Below are 23914 nucleotides of genomic sequence, written 5' to 3' on the forward strand. Positions count from 1 at the left end.
CTCTCTCTCTCTCTCTCTCTCTCTCTCTCTCTCTCTCTCGCTGTCTCTCTCTGTCTCTCTCTGTCTCTCTTTGTCTCTCTCTGTTTCTTCGTATTCCATGCGGTATCATCGTTTACTATTAGGAGTCCATCCAACGGTTTTCGATGAATATGTTCATTTTTTCGGTAATCTAATTCATACATCTACCACCTCCTACCTCAGGTCATGGAGGGGAGGTATCTTTTCATTGCTGGTTTTTACTGTTGCTCTACAGTACCAGGTTCCTCCCGTTAGTCCCATTCTCATTCGAGTGCTGATACCGGTGCAATATCTATTCTCCCGAGCTTCCGTTGGAGGGGCATAGCGAGCCCGTTTCCTTTGTCTCTTATATGGTTCATTTTTTAGATTTTTACTTCACGATTATTCAAGATATGATAGTGTTGGTGATTAACTGCGGTACCCGCAACAAGTCTACTATCAAATGAAGCACAGTAAGATTCACCCAGGCCACGTCAACTACGCTTGATATTCTCTCTTGCATAATTGCAAAGCTGGTTAGGGAATCAAAGAGAACACATCTACAGAAAAGTAAGGAGCTGCCTCTGCGATCCTCTTCTTTCAGAGCCTGTCCGTTGCTACAGATCACCTAGTTCAGGCTCGATCTGGTGTTATACAGGCTCGTATCCACTAATAGTGTGTCACGCACTTTGTTTAAAGTCGCTATTCTGATCTTTAGATCGCCAAGAACGACGCAGGGAAATTCGGGTTCTCTTTGTGTTATGATGTTTATGTTTTCAGACCTTTCGTCGATTGTCTCTTTAGCGTCTAGTGCGGGGTCTAGATATGCGAGGTAAATAACGATTCAGCTTCCTACGATTTAGTAGCAGAGGTACCGACTACTTACGTTTGGCTGTGATCTGTTCACAATGATCGTTGCTTACTGCCTATGCAGGGCTTCTCAATTGTATAGATTTATCCAGAATTGTTAATTTTGTGATGACACGGCGCTAGGGTGATTAAGATTGGTCTCGGATTGGTATCCCTATTGGTGCCGATTCTCGTGACACTATTTTTCTCGATCTTGAAACGAATTAATGCGAGGGAATTCTCCAAAAAATTCAGAATAGCTGCCTGTAGCGGTGTGGTGACGTCGTCGTCAAAACCGTGACTAATTACGTTGTTTTTATATTGCTGGTAATCCCATTTTTTTGTACGATCAAACGAACTTAGCTGTACGTGAAGTTCGATTATAAAGAGCCTCGTCGAGAGATTTTAATAACTGGTATTAGCCCGCCTGCGGTTAGATGGAGTCACAGGCCTTCAAAAACCATAGTAAAATTTGACTGCGGTACCTCGGCGCTGAAGTTTCGCCATCTTATCATTAGTTTAAAGTTAAGCAATAGTGTAGAAAAAATTGGACGGGTTTGATAAAGCTATTTGGGAGGGACTGAATCTCCCGACGAGGCTCTTCATCTAATCACGGTCGAACTTCACTTACAGGTAAGTTCGTTTAATCGTACAATTATGTTTGAGCCTGGTCTTCGAGATTTTAATAACTTGTAGATGTTCAGAGACCATCCAATTTTTTCTTTTTGTTTTGTTTTACTTTATTTTTTAAATAAACCCCTAATTTAATATGAAAATGAATATTGAAGAGTTTAAAGACGAATGTTATTGGACAAAGAGAATGGTTATTCACTACACCATATTCAATAGAACTTTGACAAAAACGCAGTGATCAACCGCGGATACGGCAATTATAGAAATATCAAAATCGTACTTCTAAACTTTTCGAGACTTACTCGTTTTCTCACAGTAGCTAGAGCTGCTATATACTTAGTAATGTAAGTTGAGAATCAGCTGTATCGACTCAAAGATGTTTATAGGAGACATATAATCCATTAGGCCAGTGTTTATGGAGATTCGCAGCTATAAAACTGTCTGAATTTAGCGAACAGTATAGAGATGTTATATCTAAAATCTCAACATACTACGGAAAGCAACCTTGCCTGCGCAAAAATGATGCCTTTCAAAATGGAAAAGGAGAAACAGGCTGTGGATCGCCTAGTCGAGAAGATTGTAACCTGTCTGATATCGTGAAATCCAGATTTGACGCACCTTTGACACTGTTCTCAAGTTTAATAGCAGAACACTTTTGTCGTCTCTGCAAAATACTCAAGGCCAAAAGAAAGACAGATTTTCATTAAGATGAAGAATTGACAGATTTGCCTTGAGTGGGAAAGACCTGGGTGGTAGATCAGAATACACTCAACATACTAGATGTGAGTTCGTTGTGATTTACCAAGACGTAGTTTGAAAATTTTTTGAACAACCTTTGGAATGTTAAATTTGTTCCCACTGTCTCTTGATTTGGTGGAGTTTACTGTTTCATACGCTGTTTCTCATTTGAACTCTGCAATTAAAAATGTGCAAGATAATCGAACTAGATGTCGAACAGCAGTGAATTTTCTTTCATTTATAAAAATCCACAATTTTCCAAGAGTAGACTTTGTTAACGACAAAGAGAGACATTAACATCAGTCATGACACATGAACCTGGTACGAGGTGAAAATAAAAGTTCCTTCAACGATTTGATATCGTAATTTGTTTCTGAGATGGGATAAATGAAAGTGAGGAAGCAGAGTTGAACTATCTAACACGGGGAGACGATTATACCATCGGTCTCACGATTGGAATTCTAGAAATTGTGACAAATTCACAATCTATTACCAGGCGAAATGTAGGGGATACGTAGATAAAATTTTGTCGCCAATCGAGACTGGAAAGGTGTCAATCGACACTGCAAGGAGATTGCCGTGCTATACGCATTAGAGATTGCGTTGGTATTTTGATGAGAGGGACAGAAAAGGTCCATTTTTGGATTGAAAAAATCCTTCTCACTTAAGTTTTGAAAAACTTAGATTGCAATGTACAGCTCCAGTATTCACTTTGGAAGGAATGTAAGATGCATTCGACCGAAGCCGTCGAAACAGTGCTAAAACTCTCGAACTGATTTGTTCACGGGAGAGAATTTTGTACCTTCCAACCCGTTAACGTAGGGGGTGCCTGCGAAGTTATTAATATGGAGCAAACACACACAGGATCATAGGTCGTGAAAAAATACCTAAGAGCTAGGTGAATGGTCAAAACATTGAGGAATTTATATTGTCGCGACTTGCCCATACTGGCCAGATGTTTCAACTTGATCTTTCAACGCAGAGGTAGATTTCCAACCTAAGAAGGCTGCGTCTGAAAGAATATTTGTTCTATACTGATCAGCTCAATTAAGAGCTACTAAGGAAGATCTGGCTAAGGAGAACAAAAGATCATTCAAAATTTCCATAATTAATGATCATCTTGACTTTTTTAAAATTCTTTTCTTTTCTACATTTTAAGGAGCTTATGAGGTGAGAACACATTCTAATGGAATAAATTTTCCAGATTACAGATGATGAAATAGACTATTTATTGCGTAAATCGCTGTTCGATGGTGTGTCTGAGATCTGTGGAACTAGTTAACGATGGGCGAGATGCAAATGGATTTTTACGGGAGCACGAGAAGGTCCAGAAAACACAACACGTGCACGTTGGTCAACACAGTCAATTTAATTAATAAAAAGTCAATATTTATACAGTGGGTGATCAGTCGACATGTTCAAAAGATTAGCGCAGATTACAATGAATAATAACGCAGCTCAAAGAAGAAGTAACTGATGCAGAGCAACTAATTCGCGGAATAATAAAATAATTCGCAGAACGAGATGTAAGCAGTACAAAGGCCGATATGCGAAAGAGGCCGATTAAAGAACCGCAAGGTGGCAGGTGTCGATCATCGAGAGTCCAAACGTGCCTCAATTTAAATGAGGGCATTCACGCCCTGGACTAGACACCTGTCCATCAAGTGGCGCCTCAGGTGTCAGAGGTGAGAGGCCACTGGTCATTTGAGGCGATTGCGCAGGTCAGTCGTGCGAAGCCATGCAAGCATGCGAGAGGAGCGAACATGCGTGAGTGTGCATGTGTGTGAGGAATAAATATTCGGTGAAAACCCGAACATCCTCCCCCGTCGTCAGCAGTCGCTGCCACCTCTTTGCGCGCGGCTGTAACAAAAAAAGCGATTAATCATGCTCAGAACAATAGCTTCTTGAAGAGCGACTTCACTACTGGAGTTCATCTGGCATGGTCAAGGTGCGAGTTCACCCAAAATCGTTGGAGGCGTAAATTTCGCAGACCTCAGCAGATCCGCTTCCACTCAGCGGCCAGGTTCGAAGGTCGTAAATCTTCGCCTAGGTCTGGTCGAGAATGAAGTTGAAGGTAACTCCAGTTGTAGAGATTAGCGAACGTAGGACGAGAAGATCTTAGACATTGATGGTCAAAATGGGCATTAGAGCCAGTTTGGAAATGGGCCTCTGAAGCATAGAGCTGGACCTCTTGATGGTGACCACCCTGGTGACTTCATCTCTACCAGGGTGGAGAGCGATGACTCGAGCGAGAGGCCACTTCGTTTATGGGAATTTCTCGTCTGTGAGAAGGACTATGGAACCAATTCTGATATCGTGAGATGGGTGGTGCCACTTAAAGATGGATTGTAGATGCTGGAAATAGCTAGTGGACCACCGTTTCCAAAAGCACTGGACCTTCTGCTGAACGAGTTGCCAGCGAGACAAACGAGCGATGTTCAACTCGTCCAGAGAAGGCTCAGGTAGCGCTGTCAACGCCTGACCAATCAAGAAATGTCCTGGTATGAGCGCACTAACATCGTCGGGAGCTTCTGAAAGAGGCTCAAGTGGTCGTGAATTGAGCACTGCTTCGATCTGCGCGAGCAAAGCGGCGAGTTCCTCGAAGGTCAAAAGACTGTCGCCGACCGTTCACTTGAGGTGAAACTTCACCGACTTCACCGCGGCTTCCCACTTCCCTCCAAAGTGCGGAGCACCTGGAGGATTGAACGACCATCGAGGGCCGTCGCTGAGCAAGAGATGAGCAATACGATCAGATTCCTTGGACGCCATCGAGAAGAGATTTTTCAACTCCTTATCAGCTCCCAAGAAAGTTGTCTCGTAGTCCGAGAAGAGGTTCTTGCAGATCCCGTGCCGAGCAACAAAACGACGATACGCGGAAATGAAGCTGTCAGACGGGTAGTCGGAGATGACTTCGAGGTGAACCGCGGACGTAGCCATACAAACGAAGATTGCGAGCCATCCTTTGTATGATTTATGACCACGTCCTTTCCATGAGCGAAGCGATACTGGTCCGGCGTAATCAATTCCAGTGTTGAGGAACGCACGGCCATGAGTGAGAAGGGCAATGGGGAGCTGACCCATTAGCTGTTGAGTTCTGATTCCTCGCTGTCTAGCACAGGCAACGCAATTCAAGGTGAACGACGTAACTGGGGCTCTTCCTTCAAGAATCCGGTAGGATTGCCTGAGCTGGCCAAGTGTGAGCTGCATTCTACCATACAGAGTTCTGAGATGAGCATCCTTGATAGTAAACTGGTCAAACTGAGACTCCTTCGGTACAATGGCTGGATGCTTGCTTTCGCTGTCGCTGGTGATCCAGAAACGCCGTCAATCGAGTGAGAGAATGCGATGCGCTAAGTTTATGTCCTCTGGACAAGGGTGTCAGCTCAGTAAAAAAATGCTCTGACTGACTGCCCTTGATCCAGAAGAGTCGAGCTTGTTTGACGATACCAGGATTTAGCGGTGTTTTCATCGAAGATCCACTTTCTTAAGCCGAGCAATAAAACGCTGACAAATAGCTGTAACTCTGAGCAGCTTAATGAGCGAGGAGTAACGGTGGACTAGATCCCAGATTTCTGGGCGCTGGACTTTCACGTTGAACACAACCCCCGACTTCTCCTCCAGGTCGACTAATGCCACTGGGGAGACATGTACAGATGGCCACGACGCTGAGCTTTTCTTGAGCCACAATGTACCTTGCAACCAGAGCTTATGCGACGATAGCTGAGCTGTGGTTAAATCACGAGATGCACAATCGCGGGGTTCTCCGTACCAGGAACGAGTATCCATTGCGCGTTCGTAATGTCCTGGATGAGCTGGACACGGTTTCTAACAAATTTCTTCCATCTGGAAAGGTGCGCGCTGATCCATGTGAGCAAAACTGACGAATCGATCCATAAATAGGTCGGAACTTCGAAGAGATTAAGCTGATTTGACGTACTTCACGAGTTTGGCAAGAAGAACAGCAGCTGTGAGCTCTAGTCTTGGTATTGTCAGCCGTTTGAGAGGGGCTACTTTTGTCTTCGCGCAGACCAAAGAAATCCGAGGCTCTGCTTCTCCATTGGAGACTTTGAGATAGACTACGGCTGACATCGCGAGAGTAGAAGCATCTGGATTTCGATCCATGAATTCTCGAGCAGACCTAGCCATCTTGGCATAGATAGCTTCGAAAGCAGAGCGAGATCACTGCGGAAACTTTTCCAACGCTGAGCTACTTTTTCTGGGATTCCTCATCCCATCCGAGCTTACCAATCCAGGTCTCCTGCATGAGCAGTTTTCCACTGATCATGACAGGAGATAGCAATCCGAGCAAGTCATAGATCTGAGCGATCGCTGAGAGAATGTTCCTCTTAGAGACTTTCGAATCATCGCTGGTCCGACTTGAGAAGACGAAACTATCTGAGCTAGGCTGCCACGATAAACCAAGAATCCTGGTCTCCTAATCCTCGTAAACTCGCTGGTCATTGGAGATACTATCGGGATCGAGCCAGCGGAGAGGGGCAAATGAAATATGTAACGCCCTGAGCTGTCTCTTGAGTGCATCCGACGAAGGTGCTGTTCACATTTAAATTCCTCTTTTGAGAGGCTCGAGCCCCTGTTCCCAGGAATTTCTTCCTGAACCCAGAACTTGCTGAGAAGATCATGGAGCTCTTGATTCGAAACGCTGAAGCGACGAGTAAAGTAAATTGTCTTTTGAGTCGATCCCGTTGGTCCAAGAATGATCCAGCCAACGCTGGTTAACTGAGTAACTGGAGCCTGCGCTCCTCCTTCAATTACGCTGGGCTTAATGAGTTGTCCAAAAACGTCAGCTCCGATGAGAACATCAACTGGCGCAGAAAATCGAAAATGAGGATCCGCGAGCTGCAAATTTTCCAGATGGTCCCACTCGACATCTTCTGCTGAGAAGGTCGGCAGCGAAGACGTGAGTTGATCAAGAACGTGAGCCGAAACATGAATGCGTTCGTCCGAGTGAATCGATTGAAGGGTGAGATGAATTTCGCCGGATGTTGTCCCAAACGATAATTCACCCACTCCTCAGATGTGGGTGGAACTACGCTGCTTCTTCAATTTCAACTTCCGAACTAGCATATCTGAGATGAGCGAGAGATCAAAACCTGGATCCAACAAAAGGCGAACTTGAGACGGAGGGCAAAAATCGCTAATGAAGAGAACTAAACTGGTTGCGAGAACGACTCCAGGCCGAGAGGTTTGCGCAGAACAACTGTGAGCCGAACAAAAGATCGCCGTTTGGGAAGATTCGCTTCATTGCTGTGGCGCTGTTGAAGACAGATGGCTTAGCCTCACCTGTGTGAGTATAGGTTGTAAGAATATTAAATTTTCAAATTTTACCAGACAAAATGGTGAGAAATCAAGCCCAGAAGGGAACAAAGAAAACAAATTTATCGATAGGAGAAAAGAAAAATATCTGAAATTAAATTGTAACGAAAACGAGAATTAAGACGAATCTCTCAACACTGAATAGCCCATGGTCAAGGAAATAAAAACCACAACAGCCCAGGCTTCTGCCTCTGTTCTCTCGTAGCCGGCCTCAAGATAAATACTTGTCACAACATTGGGTACCCATATATTTTGTCACGTGTTTGCAATTAATTTTGGCCATTTTTTTAAATTTTTGTGTGTCTCGGTGCAACCGTTCATCTCCGAGACAATTAACACAAAGTCTTGCATTTATTTTGACAGTGCTAGAATATTTTGAGAGAGAGAACTGAGCATTTATTTATATTCATTTTGGGCACCTAAAAATCCTCGAGGTTGGATTTATTCTGATTATGACTCGTATCTTTATTGATAATTTTGTTTAATTATTTTATCTTTTGATAATTGACTTGAAATTAAAAGAAAATATTAATGTTTCGCAGATTGAAATTGAAATGAATATTTATAACTCTAATTGTATGTGATAATTGTGATTGAATCGGTGATATATATCTTGACAGAAAAAATGAATTCATTTTCTCGCATTGAATAATATATAATATGCAATAATGATTGAATTGACTTTAAGTTATTTCTTTAAATTAATGATAATAATTATTCTGGGGTACATAATTATATCTTTCATGAAAAATATCTAGTTGTCTCTTAATATTATATTGAAAATTTACTTGTGAAATTTTGAAAATATTTTTTATAACTATTGAAATGTTCTTTAATCGTTATGATGATGGATATCTTCTTATGCTTATTTGAGGCAATGATTATTGTGATATTTATTTCCGTGATAGACTCGATAATTAAAAATATAATCGTTGATGAGATTTTTCTGGTTCGGATGATCCTTTTGATTCTTTTTGCAATTCTTATGATACAGACGATAAATATTTTTCTCTCTCTTTTTTATTAAAACTTCGATCCATAAATTTTACAACCAAATTTCTACCGCGAGTAATAATATAAAGTGTAAATTTCATCATCCAAATAATTCCATGATAAGGTCACGACAGGTACGCTGCTCAGTGAAGTCTGCTTCACTGACTCAGAGCTCAGAGCTAGTCCCAGTTTGTTGATTCTCTGAGCCTCTGGAAGCAGCGTGCTGAGACGCAGAACCACGTTGAGCTGAGCGACGAGAACGATCTAGGCGTAGCAGGGTGTGATGCCTCTTTTGGCATTGGAGATACGTGCGTGTCGTCTGGGAAAACCCTGATGCTTTGCTTCCCCAGGCAGTTAAAGCACAGAAAGAGGCGGTCCATGACTTCCTTTCGACCAGCTGGCGAGAGTCTTCTGAACTGATTGCAGGAGGCAATATAATCCTCCCCCTTGCAATACGAGTAACGATACCTACCGGCCTCAGCCCACGATTGTGTTGGAGTGGAATGTAATTTTCGAGCTGGACCTTGTAACTCCTGAGAAGGCTGGTGAGCTGGCCGATTGGAAGTCATCGCGTTGACCTTTCTGCTGGGGTTTGACGCAGAGCGAGATTGCACGCTGGGCTGAGTGGATTTTATCGTGCTCGAGTTGAGAGACCCAGACCCAACTTCCATAGTTTCCATCGCCGTGGAACGGCCTGGAAGAAACTCGGTAAGCTGCTCGAGAGTCGGATACTCAGTAGAGGCGCCGATTTTGTTCTCTCATACCACACGAAGCTTGTTGGATAGTCGACGAACAATAACATGCACAACCACTGCACCCCACTGATCAGTAGGTTGATCCAGAACCTTGAGTGCGCTGAGAGCTTCGGAGGCTGAGCTGGTCAATCGGTTGAATTCCGTAGCGCTGTGAGAAGACATCGGAGAAGGACTCAAGAGTTGCTCAAGATGAGCTGCAACTAACAAACGCTTGTTCTCGAAGCGATCGGTAAGGACCCCCCAAGCTATCGAAAAGGATTTATCCGAGGCAGGCAAATTTGAAATCAGTCTAAGCGGTTCACCGGATAGACAGAGACGTAGGTAATGCATGCGCTCTACTCCCGCAATGTCAGGGTTGTTCCTGACCAGTGAGTGCAATAAGTCACGCCATGGCCTCCACTCTCTGTAAATTCCAGAGAACTTCGGCAGTTCAATTTCCAATAAGGCTCTACGAGTTGTGTGAGACGAGTTAGCGCCGGGCTGAGAGCCCCTCCTAGATTGGTTTAGGTTAGGAGCTCCTTTTAACTCCATTAACTGAGCTAGTGCGACTTTAGCAGAGCGAAAAGTTGCAACTGTTTTATCAAAAACTTGCGACTTGAAATACGGAATTTCCAAAAGATCTTCCACTTTACCACTACTTGCTATGAGCTTCTCGTGAGCAACTTCGATTTTCTCCCAATATGACAAGAGCATTTCGAGCATTGACTCAAGCGCGGAAACCGCGAGCTGCGGTACATCCGTCTTCTTCGTATCCGAGAGTTTCTTCAATGAGAGTCGCACGCGACATCTGTAGGTTGATAACCGCCTCGAGAGAAGTCATCTTAAGCGATAGATGTACAGCGCCGCCCAAAAAAAAACAAACCGCAATTCAAAAAAAATCAAAAACCCCAAAAAAAAATAACCACGTGAATAGTCAAATAGTTGAGCTCGGTTGTCCGGGAAAGAGCCGCTCAAAATAACCGAGGACTGTAAGACGCAGGTTCGATGGTCCCGCCAAACGTAGGACTAAAAGATAATAAAATTCCGAAAATAGTCCCGAATAATTTTGAAATTACGAAAAATCAATCCCCGACACAGGTCCAGATGGTTGCAGGCACGAGAAACCCAACAAAATTTCAATAAAGGAAAAAATAAATAAAAATAAATAAATAAACTTCCCTTTAGAAAACGCTGATCAATTTGCATTTCCCGCTTGGTCGGTAGCGCAGGTCTCTGAAGCGTTGCGAGAGGAACTGGTTGAGCACCGCTTGCAGCCGAACTCCGCTTCCCGCCAAATCGATGTCGAGAAGCCGCCGTTGAGCACCACTGTCCAAGTGCACGCTGTCCACAAACATTCCCGAAAATCACTTAAAAAAGGTGAAAAACTGAAAAATATTCCACAGATCCGGCTCGAAGGACCAAAATGTTCGATGCTGGGTCTGAGATCTGTGGAACTAGTTAACGATGGGCGAGATGCAAATGGATTTTTACGGGAGCGCGTGAAGGTCCAGAAAACACAACACGTGCACGTTGGTCAACAGAGTGAATTTAATTATAAACAAGCAGTTGACTGAGCCTATTCGGGAGAAGACTCTTGACCATTTCATTATGCGTTGGTGCTCTTTTTTTCTTTTTTTTTTTTCTACCAATGCCATTGGTAGTATGCTTCCGAATGGATCCGTAGCAATTATATTGAAAACGGAGACTATTCCATGACTAAGAATGGAGCAATTTTAAGTCATACGATATTCAGTTTCATCGAAAAATTGACGTTTTTTCTTCATCAGACTAGAACAAAAAAAACGAATAGTTTGTCGGTTCATGAAATATATTTACATGAAAAGTACAATATCGCCGGAACGGCCCGATGGACCGGCCCGGCGTCCATTTTAAATACGAACCTGCAATATTATATGAGCTATAATCATACTAAATTTCAACTTGCTATTCTTATTGTTGAAGAAAAATAATAAAAATGTTCGTTCATTAAACCATAGAAAAAGTAATTGTATAAAGAATATCGAGGCTGAAGGCCTTCGGGCGATGACCAGTCACAAGCTTCTTGTGACAAATTCCGTTAAAAATAAATAAATAAGAATATCGATCGGTATCTACTCTAACTCATCATTTTCTTTATTTTATTCAGATAATATTTTAATATCTATAATTTTGTGCTTGTGCGTGTTCTGTAGAGTTCGTTTGTATGTGTATATTTCGTTTATTTGTACATTAATTTTCATTTTGTTTTCTGTCCCTCACATTCCTTTACGTAATCTTTTTCAACTTTTTCTGCATTCAATTTCGCCTCTTTTGTTTCCCACGCCATCTTCATTTGCTTTTAGGAATCTCTCTTCTCTAGTTTCTTTTTCGTCATTTTCATTTTCAATTCGTCTTTTTTCGGCTGACTCATCATGGTGCTTTGTTTTAGCTGGTTTGCCTCTTCTTTTTGCATTTCTATTTTTTTTTTCTCTCTCTGTTACTCGGTACAGTTTGCTTCAAAGAAGTAAACTCTTGAATAGCTCTTAAAAAGAATTTCTCTGCTAGCATAAAAAAAAATAGGAGTTTCCTGGGAGCATTGATCGATGATACCTAAAAATATTCGATGGATTATTTCTCAATTTGACTTTCGTTCAAAACACGAGTTAAATGTTCCATCGTGATAGGATTTTACCGTCAGAGAAACACATATAAAACAGCGTAGATTTATTTCTATTGGAAACAACATGGTTTTAATTTTTTTTTCGCTGCTCCTGGAGGATTCGAACAATATTGTATCGAATAATTAACGATACGATTGATCTACGCCATACAAATTTGAGAAATGTACGGTTACTTGACCCCTGCCGGCAACTAGCGTCTCGGCGGTAGGTGAACCTTTTTTTTTCTCAATTTCCATCTGTTCTAGCTGTGTAGCCTGGCTTCTTCCAGGCAGAGTAAAAGAAGATTGGATATGTTTGAGTATTCCTGCTTAAAAAGAAAATACCTCAATTTTTTCGACTTATTTTTATATTTTCGACTCATGAATTTTGAAGGTTTTCAAAGAACTGAAAATTTTCCGGATATTCTAGAAAAGTCGAAATTCTTTTTTTTCTCAGTATCAGAAATTATCAAAAATACCGTTATTTAACTTTTTTTGTGAGGCCCCTGCGAAGCAAAATGCGAGAAAATGTGAGAGATTACTTTAATTTCCTTAAAAATCCGAGAATTTGCTTGAATTTTTGTGAAAATTCGATAATCTCTTAAGAAAGCCGACAATTTTTTTGAATGTCTTTGAAAGTTTGAGAAAATGTTCTAAATAAATAAATAAATAAATGAATAAATGAAGCAAAAACCTCAAAAATTCTAGAATTTTCTGTAAAACCAGAGAGTTTTCTCACATTCACCGTAGAACTGAGAATTTTCTCGAAATTTCTGTAAAACTGATGAATTCTTCGAACATTTTCGGAATCCGGAGAATTTTCCTCGAATTATTGATAAAATCTCAAAATTCTCTCCAATTTTCGTAGAACCGAAGAAATTTATGTATTATATTCAAATAGAAGACTACCATTCTGGCCCTGAACATTGCTTCCCCTCTCGTCTCTTCGCAGCTTTCGTAATAGCCAAAATCAGTATGGCATAGACTATTTTTCATTTCGATTTTCATTCTTGTAGAACATCCAACTAGAAATTTTCCATCCTTCATGTCCTCATAGTCTGTAATAAATTATTTCGGAGTTCAATTAGGATTCTTTATACGGTTGAATGACTTTTTGGAATTTTCAAAAGTCGAAAAGCATTAGTATCTGGAAAAGTATCTGTATTTTTGCTTCCGCATGGAAGCTTTGCAATCCTTGAATTTTTCGATTTTCTAATTTTGCCTGGAAATGATGTAGAATGGTCTGAAATGTAAAAATACGAAGTTTGGCGACAATGTCTGTCTGTCCCCCCCCCCAACGCAACTTTTTGGAAATTAGGTTTTAGAAAATACAACACTAAGAGGGCTAAAAAAATTCAAAAAAATTCGAAATTTTGTCAAATTATACGTCCTAACTAGGACTAACTCTGGGCACAGGATCAGCTCGATCGGTCTAGTAGTTCCTGAGAAAAAGCCATTTCTTTTTGAATGTTTTTTTGCAAATATCTCAAAAACTAATCGGCCGATTTCATTTTTTTTTTCAAAATGTTCGTCTCAACTCCTTCTATCTGGATCAATCGAAACCTATATAGCCGTTCCTGCAAAGTTTTTGAGATATTTCCACTTTTCTGTTTTTTTCCAAAAATTGTTGTACGCTCTCTAGCCTTCGCAAAAATGGAGATATCAACTTGAAATTTGGACAGCAGAGTCTTATGACAAGGACAGTTGGGATTGAAACTGGGCTGAATCGGCCCAGCAGTTCCGGAGATATTCTATTTTTTATGAAAATCGATTATGTGTAATATCTCGAAAACTAGTGGACCGATTTCACTTTTTTTTTTCAAAATATTCGCCTTGATGTCCCCTATCCAGATCAATCAGAACCTATATGGCCGTACCTGCAAAATTTTTGACATATTTCTACTTTTCTATTTTTTTTTTTTAAATCGTTGTACGCTCTCTAGCCTTCGCAAAAATGGAGATATCAACTTGTTTTTAATAGAATTACTACAGATCCAGTCGGAAGCTTACTACTAATGGAATTGGTAGAAATGAAAGAAAGAAAAAGAGCTATAACACAAAGTAACGGTCAGATGGCTTCTACCAAAAAGGCTCGAATCCCTGCTTGTTTCAATTAAAAATTCAGAATACCACAGAAGGAAAAATCCTGTTGTCTTTCAAATGGAACTCGATCAAAATTTTCTTGAAATTCTTGTAGAATTCTATCGAAAGATTACATTTATTTTTTGCACCAATACTGTGAAAAATTGTGCACTCCTTCTATTAGATTATGAGACATGAATAAACGTACAACGGATAAAACTTGCCAAATTTACGTTCAACAAATTCTTTAGAAGAAGAAAAATCTATAGACTTTTTTCTATCAAATATCTCTCAACATAATCATACAGTGAATAATGTGTTCTAGAAATGGCGCAAAAAACCAATAAAATTTTTGAAGGGTATAATTTGAATGAGTTGAATTAAAAGAGATTTGCACTCTGGACGATTAATATTTTTTTTCTTATAATGTCATGTATTCAATTACAATTCATCTCAATTCTTCACTTTTACAATCCCTATTTAATTTATCACCAAAATGATTTGCAATACTTACATAAGTGAATGATTATCAGTAACTGAGAAAAAAGGAGGGATATCAAATTAGAAGAAAAAAGAATTCTCTAAATTGACAATAGAAAATGGAAAAACATTAAGAAAATTTTTTTCTAAAGGTGATGATTTTTATTATCTTCATGATGTTAGTTAAAATAAAATAATATAAAAAAGGTTAGAAACTTGGGAGAAATGATTATGATGTTGATTATGATCGTGATTTGGTTTGCATTCATGTTTTACAAATCGAGAAATTGTTTACAACTATTGAATACCTATTTTCTGCTCAATAATTTCATGAGACCATCCAATTTTTTTGAACGCATCATTCGCTGTGTATATCAGCGCAGCTTGAATATCGCTGTAATACCCATTCATCGTCCTTCTATTCCTTTCCTTAAATTGTCGTTAAGCAGATTTATACTCATGAATACAATATTCAATATTCATATCAATATTCATCCATTTCACTTACTTTCACTATCTGTTCTTATCCACTCAATTCGTCGTCTTCTATCACGTGCTTATTCTCTCCTTGTCATGAAACTTTCCACTCGATTGTGAAGTTTGCTGATTGGTTGTTTATTTATTTCAATTGCTGTTAAACGTTCTTTTTTCACGAATGGTTTCGTCCATATCGAATGGTAAATCCAATGAATTAAAAATTCTATTTTTTTTTCATTTTATTCAAAAATTGATTAGCTTTACCATGCATTTGTCCGTAGAATATGTAGAATAAGAAGCAATTTCTTTTATTACCTATTTTTTGTCTCTTTGATTGATATAAAATGAATGATTATAACATGAATGAGGAATAGAAAAAGTTAGAAAATTTATGCTGAGGAATTTTCAGAAAAAAAAACTTATTCTATTACAATTAGTTTTCCCCCACCAATAAGTTGAGAGTGAATGAAATCGATAAACCGGTCATCTGTCTCGTACCTAGATTCATATTGTTATTAAAATTTTTGAAAAAATCTTGAAAATCCCCCCAAAAATATGGAAACCGAGGAAAAACCTTAAATGAATTTGCAGACATGATGACAATAGGTGGCCCATTTGACGAAGAATCCTTCATTTATCTTTTTGGATTCCTGCGATTTGTTTCCTTTCAATCCCCCAAACCTGAGTATCACATTCCCCGAACGACGAGGGGAAACTGCAATTGACGTAAAAATCTGCAGATGTAGAATCTTGGGAAACTTCCGCTAGAGAATGAAATTGTGAGATTTCAGAGTGCCATGAATTCGTGGTTTGGCTGGGGATTGAATCCAGGCCCTCTGTATGCCAACACCCATATTTGACTACATAGCCAAGGCCATCGATAGGATAGAGTGTAATTGAAGTTTTTGAAAAAATCGGTACAGAAGTTTTCATATCTCTCGTCGATCTTGACATATCTATCAAAAGACATTAGTCTGTCAGAAATGGAAAACTGTCTGTCTCAAATCTTCAAATTAAATTTTAATTCTCTGAGTCTTTTATTTCAAAAGAGACTATGTAGTTTTCTACGATTATTATGGCCTCTTCCTTGTTCTCTCCTTCTTCTTAATAAAAATGACTACAACAGGTAAATTGAGAATTTTTAAGTGAATTCGCTCTTATTATATACTATTATTATATACTATTATTGTATACTATTATTATATACTATTACTATATTCGCATCCATAACAAATTTATGAATGAGTAAACATAGAAATCAAGAGTTTAATCCAATAATTATGAAAAGCTTTCTGAGTAGTTATTATCTACAACATAATTATATTTTTCATTCTTCCTCCAATCATAGAATCGGAAATTCCAATGACGACAAAATTTGAATAGTTGAAATTCAAATTTTCAACTTATCAAAATTATTCATTGTTTACAGTTATCGTTGACACTTCGGAAATTGATGAATTCATTTTCGCAAATTGATTTTTGGATAATTAAAACTTGGATTCGATTGTTAGAATATGATAACAATTCGATAGTTTGAATATAGTAATAATAATTCCTTGCATTCAGTGGGTCAATAATCCAGAGTTCAGTAGCGGAGCTGTGAGTTCAGTAGTGAAGCGGTGAATTCAACCAAAGTTGAATTAAGTGAATTCGCTCTTATTATATACTATTAAGTATATAGTAGGTTTTGATGGTGGGTGAAATGTTCCTAGAATGAACAGATTATTCAAACTGCATACTCTACTTAAGGCTACATAGTGTAATGCACGAGTTAATGGTCGAGCGTTAGGTGTAAGAGTGATGTTTGCCCTTCATCGTATGTGTGCCCTTGACTCTTGTGAATGGTCATTGCTTTCGCAGCGACTATTGGAAACTGCGTCCTTAAGGCTTGATATGTATCACCCTTATTACTGGACACTTGAAGAATTATTCTCTGAATGGGTGTCACATGTTGATCGATTTTATTATTCTCCATGTAATGCAAAAATGGTTGCCTCTGCTTCCCGCCAATGATTGGGCTGTTGAAATTTATCCATAGTTTATCTGGTTTCGTTTCATCAATAAATGTGATTTTTTCCAACTTTCCACAAACGCCATTAACAATACCATCACCAACATCTATATTTGATGTAACCATGTATTTTATCCCAAGTTTAAGCTTGATCTTGTATTTCAGTATTTTTAATTCTTTCTTTGCAGTGTCGTCCTTCTTGAGGGAATTGAGGATTTACTTTTTCCGAGATTCTGAAGCTTTCCCCAAAAAATCGTCATTGGCGATCGCTTTATAACATTGTCCCGGATGTTTTTTTATTTTTAAATCATTATACCGATTTACACTTGAGTTATCATAGTATAATCTCATAGCTGTGTCAGGAACTTTGTCCGGTGCAACCTGTCGGCTTCTGATTAGAGTTATATCTTCGCCGGTCATGATTCCTAACGACAAGTTGTTGAGAGCCTCGATAAATATCTTATCATCTTTTTGTCTCATCATTTCGGTTAATTCGGAATATTGGAATTCATCCCATAATATGGTGTCCGCCAGTGCGTTCAAGGCTCCCCAAGTCGGCCGATGATATACTGCTTTATCCATAACAGGTGGTAACTGATGTAAATCACCCATCAAAATTACAGAAATTGCGCCAAAAGTGGAATTTTTTCCCATTATTTGCCGTAGGCGAGTATCCACACGTGCTAGTGTATTCGATCCCACCATCGACACCTCGTCTATAATCACCAACTTCAGGTCCGCTAATTTACAGCGAATTGAATTCCCTATATCTGCTGCTAATTCAGGCATCTGGCCAGAAAATTCCGTGACTGGTAAAGCGAATGCGGTATGCACTGTGACTCCTCTGATCAAATGAGTTGCTTTACCACTGGGTGCACATACTAAAATATACGGTAAATCCGAATTTAGACCTGGTGTGGCATAGAAATATGAAAAGAGCAATTGATAGATGCAATTAATCACTCTTATTTTTCCAACACCTGCTGAACCACTAATGAATATCCTCAATGGTAAGTCGTGAATTTTGAAGCACTTCAAAATATGCATCACAATTTCCCTCTGTAGAGTATTCAAATTATCGATCATTTCCAGGATTTCCTCCTTCGACACGGTCTCTGGTTTGGTGAACCGGATTGTGTCTTTTTTACTACCGTCTGCGACACCTGCTTGTTCAAAAATATCTACCTCTTGATCTTTTTTCATTTTGCGTTTGTTGAATTCCAAGTTCTCTTCATCATGCTTTTTCTGATTGTCTTCCATCGCATTCTTAATGGCTTCGTCAATTACTTCATCTTCAATAATAGAATATTTCTATCTATTTTGTTCAATTATTTTGAGATGTTGATGATATATCATTTTGCAATCGACATTTTCAATGTCAATTGTTTCATTCCTCCACGGATAAAAACATTGAACTTGTTCCCGATAGTAGTTGAACTCATCTTTTTGTGTTGTGTAGCGAACATATATGATAATTTGCTTCTTTTCTTTCTTCACTCCTTTCGTAGTTGAATCATTCTCAGTCACATTGGTTGTATTTGGCTTTCCTTGAGTCTCATGATTGTCATCATCATTCTTCTCTTCATTACTACTGTCATCACCAACAATATTATCACCATCACAATCACAGTTCTCATCATCTCGTCGGCTACTTTTCTGAGTTTTTATGGAAAAACATGCAACAAAATCAACGAAGCCGACATTCTTTAATGCAGATACTCTGCGTTTATATTTCTCGAAGACATTTTGAGCATAGATGCTCGTAGATTGATCATCCAATGAAGACATTTGTTTGAATGATTTTAGCATTCTTACTCTTTTATTATTGGGAGATGTATTGATGAAGGTGATAGATCGACTTGATTCACAGAGCGGCAACTCCAATACATGATATGCTGCTTCCTGCGGTGACATTACATTACCGTTGATGAATATGTTGCCATATTTTCTCAATTTCTTGCGTAATGGTTGATTATTATTCTTCAAGTCATTCGCTGCTTCCCGTAGTAACCTTGACAATCCCACATCAATTTTGGAAACATAATTGATTATATACTGTGTGCAAGCATAAGGATCGAGAATGAATTGTATGTCCATATTAGCTTCTAGTAGATTTAAAATCGTCGAGTTGTAATTATTAATAGTGACATCACACGTTCGTCTTTTTATGAACAGTTTATCCTTGTCCAACGAACTCCTTATAGCATTGAGATATTCTTATTCAGTTAATCCCAAAGCTCCCAACATTTCATTGAAGTCTATGTCTTCATTCGTTTTTGAATAAACATCCATCAAATTTTTTATTTTCTCCAAGTTTTTGTTTTCATGTTTTGTCTTTTCATTTGAGCTTAGTGGTTTTGAAATTGGAGTGGACTTCATCACAAATTGAGGGTAATTGAATCCACATTCCTTTGTGTTTTTCTTGCCTTTATTACAGGTTACTGTGTGCCTGTGCTTTTGGAAAGCAATGAATGGATTTCTAGAGCCCCATTGACAGGAAATATGGTTGTCGGTAAAATCCACAACTTGTGTGATAGAATCATCACTATCTGGATCATATTTGGGTGCGTCGTTACATGATAATAATGTATGAGTATGGACAGTACCTCTCCCTTGGAATTCTTTCCTGGTGAACTAGTCCACTACAAAATGTCTCTTCAAAGGATCATCTGGATTTTTCAGTAGCTTTATGATTTCCATAAATCGATTATCAAGGTAACGTACGACTGACACAGGATCACATCTTACTAATTCATTTTTAACAGCATCATCCGATGAAACGGCTTGGAGGAGTGATATTGCTTTGTCATTGTTTTTCAGTCGATAAAGGAATTAAATTAATTCAGGATTATTAACTTTTCATGCAGAGAGAGTTATGAAGAGTGTTGGTGTACCGAGTTGCAGAATCATTGCACGAACATTGTTCTTCTTTGCTTCCCAAAATGCAGGGGGCGGTCGTACGTTTTTGAGAAAGGAATAACCTTCATCATGACGGCCTCATATCACTAATATAGGCTTTGTCTTTGACTTGGCCGACAGTTAACTGATCATTCTGCGGCAGTTTCCTTACACATATATTAACTGCAGACATGACTCTCTCCTCAACTTTTCGCTTTGCCATATATAAGATTCTTGTTGGTTGACATGATCTCTTATCTTGATTTCTTGTCAAAAATTTGGCACGCTGAGAATAAGTGCTCAACTTTCCATTTGGACCGAAAATTTCCCCTAGGAAAATAGTTGGGAAGCTTAACTCGTCGATGTGCTTTTCTATATGCCAAGGAGCTGGATGATTGTCTTGACATGGTGCCATAATATATGTTTCAGTGAACAATTACAAGTTTTCATCGATGATCAATACTTCATCCTGATATGCGGATGATTTATGTTCCTCACCATCAGATTCTTCGTATACCTGTTCTCATCGTCTTCTGAATCTTCGTCAGTTTCGGATTGTTCCTCATCACTACGAATTTCTTCATCAGCAATGTCTTCATCAACTGTGAAATCCATCAAAAAATCGTCATTTTTGTCGTTTTTATCGAAAAACATGTTATCAATCGTTATTCCATTTTTCTTGTAGAGTGGTGTAGACATCAAATAGTGCAGCGCAGCACATACATTTGAAGGTTTGATTGTTTCATGCATATAGCAAAATTTATGATCTAAATGTCTTTTAAATTGAATCTGTAGTGTTGACATGTCATTGAAATTTCAAGGAAGTGTATCCACCATCTCATTGATCTTTGCAGGAACGTTCACAACACTTCCATGAATAGATAATTGTGGATTCGTGATACAGTGAGGTTTAAGAGGTCGTATTTGCATAAATGGGACGTATGGTGAGACCATACGTTCTTGTAGGGGCGATAATCTCTTCAATTCATTTGGAATTGGATGAATTTCAAGTCATATGCGGCTGCTCTAGGTATTTTCCTCCCGGATATGTGATTGTGGCATGTTGTGCATATGTACTTTGAACAATTGTTGTCTATTTTTATGAAGAAAGAATCCAGCTCAGCCTGATCCCCACTCAACTTGGCAGCATACCGAGATCGATGATATTTTCTCATAAATTTCATAAAAAGTAAATTATCGCAGCAGATACACAAGACATCTGGACAGTTCTTCCGACTTATTATGAAAGCTTTAAATAAAGCGCTTTCCTTCTTGAATTCTGCGTGTTCCAGTCTCGAATTGATAATGTTGTTATAATGCTCCCGGAATTGGAATATTTCAATTGCTCTTGCTGCTTTTTCACCATCTCTATTACGAGCTCTTTCATTAGCTGTGTAATTTGGATCTCTCCTCTTCCTCCAAAGTCTTTCTTCATTAATTCTCCGTTCTCGATTGACATAATCTTTATTTTTTCGACGGATTCTCATTAGTTTTATCCGCTGAATATCTACTTGAGGAGTCGATCTCGTCCTTCTTGTCTCATTTCTTCGGTTCATTTGTGAACTTTTTTTCGGAACTTCAGTACTACTTTTTGCATTTTCTTGACCCATTGGTGAGCCATCCCCTGGGACTGCAGTATTTCTGTTCATTTTGGTGCGAGTGAAATATTGATGAGTTTCAGTTGAAGTGAATTGCATTGTCGATTTATGACACATTTTTCCTTTGGTGGTGGCATTTTCGTTACATTCCGAATTTGGAACTTCAAAAGACTCAGATCGTCCGAGTTCCCAATATGATCAATTTTGACCCTTGGATTCTTCTTCGTGTTATATTTGTGATGTCCTTCCTTCATTACTTTCTCTGATGGATAGTTCTCTTCTTTTTCCTTTATCTTCGAATTGTCTTTCATTCGCCCAGCCCGTAATCCATACATTCGATTTTTCATCTCGGCGTTTTGCATCAATGAACTTTTTCGTTTCAACTTCGACATGATAAATAAATCTCTCAGTAATAGTGGAATTCATCTCAAAAGGGTTCATACTGGAATGGAATGATTCACAATTTGAGTATGTAGAGAAAAGATATATCCAAAAAAAATTCATAGGCACATTCTATAAAAAAAATTATTTCTAAAAGAAAAAAAGAATAAATGACATTACCTTCAGTGTTACTTGGACGTCTACTGGTCTTTTGAGAAAAGTGCTCAGGTTTGTGTAGGAAAAATTTAAGTAGTATAATTCTTCTCCAATCGAGGAATAGATTGTATGATATCTGAGTTTATGAATCGAAGTGAATGATAGGACATGAATTATCCGAGGAGGGTTAGCGTGATGAAACATTGATATACCTTTAAAGTTCATTGGATACTAGAATCGTCAATCAAACTGTCTGGAGTGATCGCACTTTCTAGCAAGCGTATAAAGGAGTGAATTTTTTATTTTATTCGTGTAATGGAAGGAGGGAAATCTGTGGCAGAGAGAATAGTAATAAGTATACAGGATTCACCAACGTTTCTTCTACCCCTCGCAATGTTCACATCTTTCATCATTGACTCACTTATGAGAAAGTTTGATAAGAAATTCCATCGAAAATCAAAATCTATTAATTTTTTTCTTCTAGATTTTTCTCAGGCGTGGTAGGATGAAAGAAACAGAGTCATTTTTTCCTATTCCGCATTGTTCAAACATTCAGAGACAATCGTTTTCTATCGAAGCTCATTAGGAGATACATGTCTGAGAACAATTTCTACCGTAATGCGAAGATCGATTGTTTCAGCAACGAAGACAATCGTACGTCAACTCTACGTCAACACAGAATCTCATTTCCTCTTTTTACACGCTACCAGGATATTCAAACTATCCGAATATTCATGAAACCCCACACGACGAGAAAAACTATGAACAAAAAACTTCTGCTCATTTACTTAACAAGGATATGAGAAATGAGAAAAAATTAACGGAACAAACTTCAAATTGACTGGTTCAAACAATGGGAAATGACTTTGAAGAAAATATTCTTACTGGAAACTTTGTATGAATGACAGCAAATTTTCTCTGTGAATTGCAGAAACCTTCCGGTAGCGCGTAGTAAGAATTCCGGTTCTAGTATCTGGACTTTTTCTAGTATTTCTCTCTCCAGGTATTCTTCAGTCAGCTCTTTGCAGCGAGTTTCGTAGGACTAACAATGTATCAAGATTTCTTGAATTTTTTTGTAAAAATGAATTAGAAAATTTATTTAAAGAATAAAATGACATTCATTAGATCCTCAAATATCTACCGCCGCTGACACCCCCATTCAAATCTCATGATGCTGAAGCCAGCTAGAGTAACAGAATGGTGATAGGGAACAACTTATATACGGAGAACTGTACGGATTTGTACTAGAACCCCTCACTCTACGCTGAATAAGTAACCACGGGTTTAGGCCGTATTGAGGAATTACCCGATTTAAATCCACCTCGCTCATGATAACTTGGAATAACATCGAAAAAAAGTCCGAAGAGTTGACTTGAATCTAACCGAAGAATCCACTCAAATTAAACCAAAAAGTCGGCTTGAATCGAACCAAAAATCCACTTGAATCAAGTCGAAGAATTGACTCGAATCAAGTCGACAGGTCAGCGTAAAGTGAATCGGAAAATCGGATTGAATTAAATCGAAAAATCGGTTTGAATCAAGTCGAAAACTCGGCTTTGATCAGACTGATTTGGCGGTTTACATCTCTTCGACTTCGAATATTGTATAGAACAAATCTATAGAATTCGATTTGTTCATTCTATTCTTTCATAACAGAATAGTATATTTCTGTACGGATGGGATGGCATTCTCACGAGTGTGGAGATGGCGGCCCGAGGCGTAGTCGAGGTCTCCCGACTACACGAGCTGAAAATTCTAAATATTCCTGATAATTCTATATTCATTTATTTTTTCCTATTTTTTGAGAGTTTTCATAGATTTCAATCTTTGCCATAACCTCAACTAGCTCATTTTCTCATAAGACTCTGTCAGGTATAAAAAAATTTAATATAAAATCCTGGCGAATTCGCTAGAA

The 23914-nt window shown here is 38.7% G+C and overlaps 1 protein-coding gene across 1 annotated transcript in view; it reads left to right on the plus strand.

The window, feature by feature from the left end:
- LOC107036100 (spondin-1) overlaps positions 1 to 23914 on the plus strand; it is a gene marked incomplete at its 5' end in the record, with an annotated part of 533388 nt that overhangs the window by 429860 nt on the left and 79614 nt on the right.

Source organism: Diachasma alloeum, unplaced genomic scaffold (assembly GCF_001412515.2).
Source record: "Diachasma alloeum isolate Michigan unplaced genomic scaffold, Dall2.0 Dall_scaffold_00204, whole genome shotgun sequence".
In the NCBI taxonomy this organism is placed as follows: Eukaryota; Metazoa; Arthropoda; class Insecta; order Hymenoptera; family Braconidae; genus Diachasma; species Diachasma alloeum.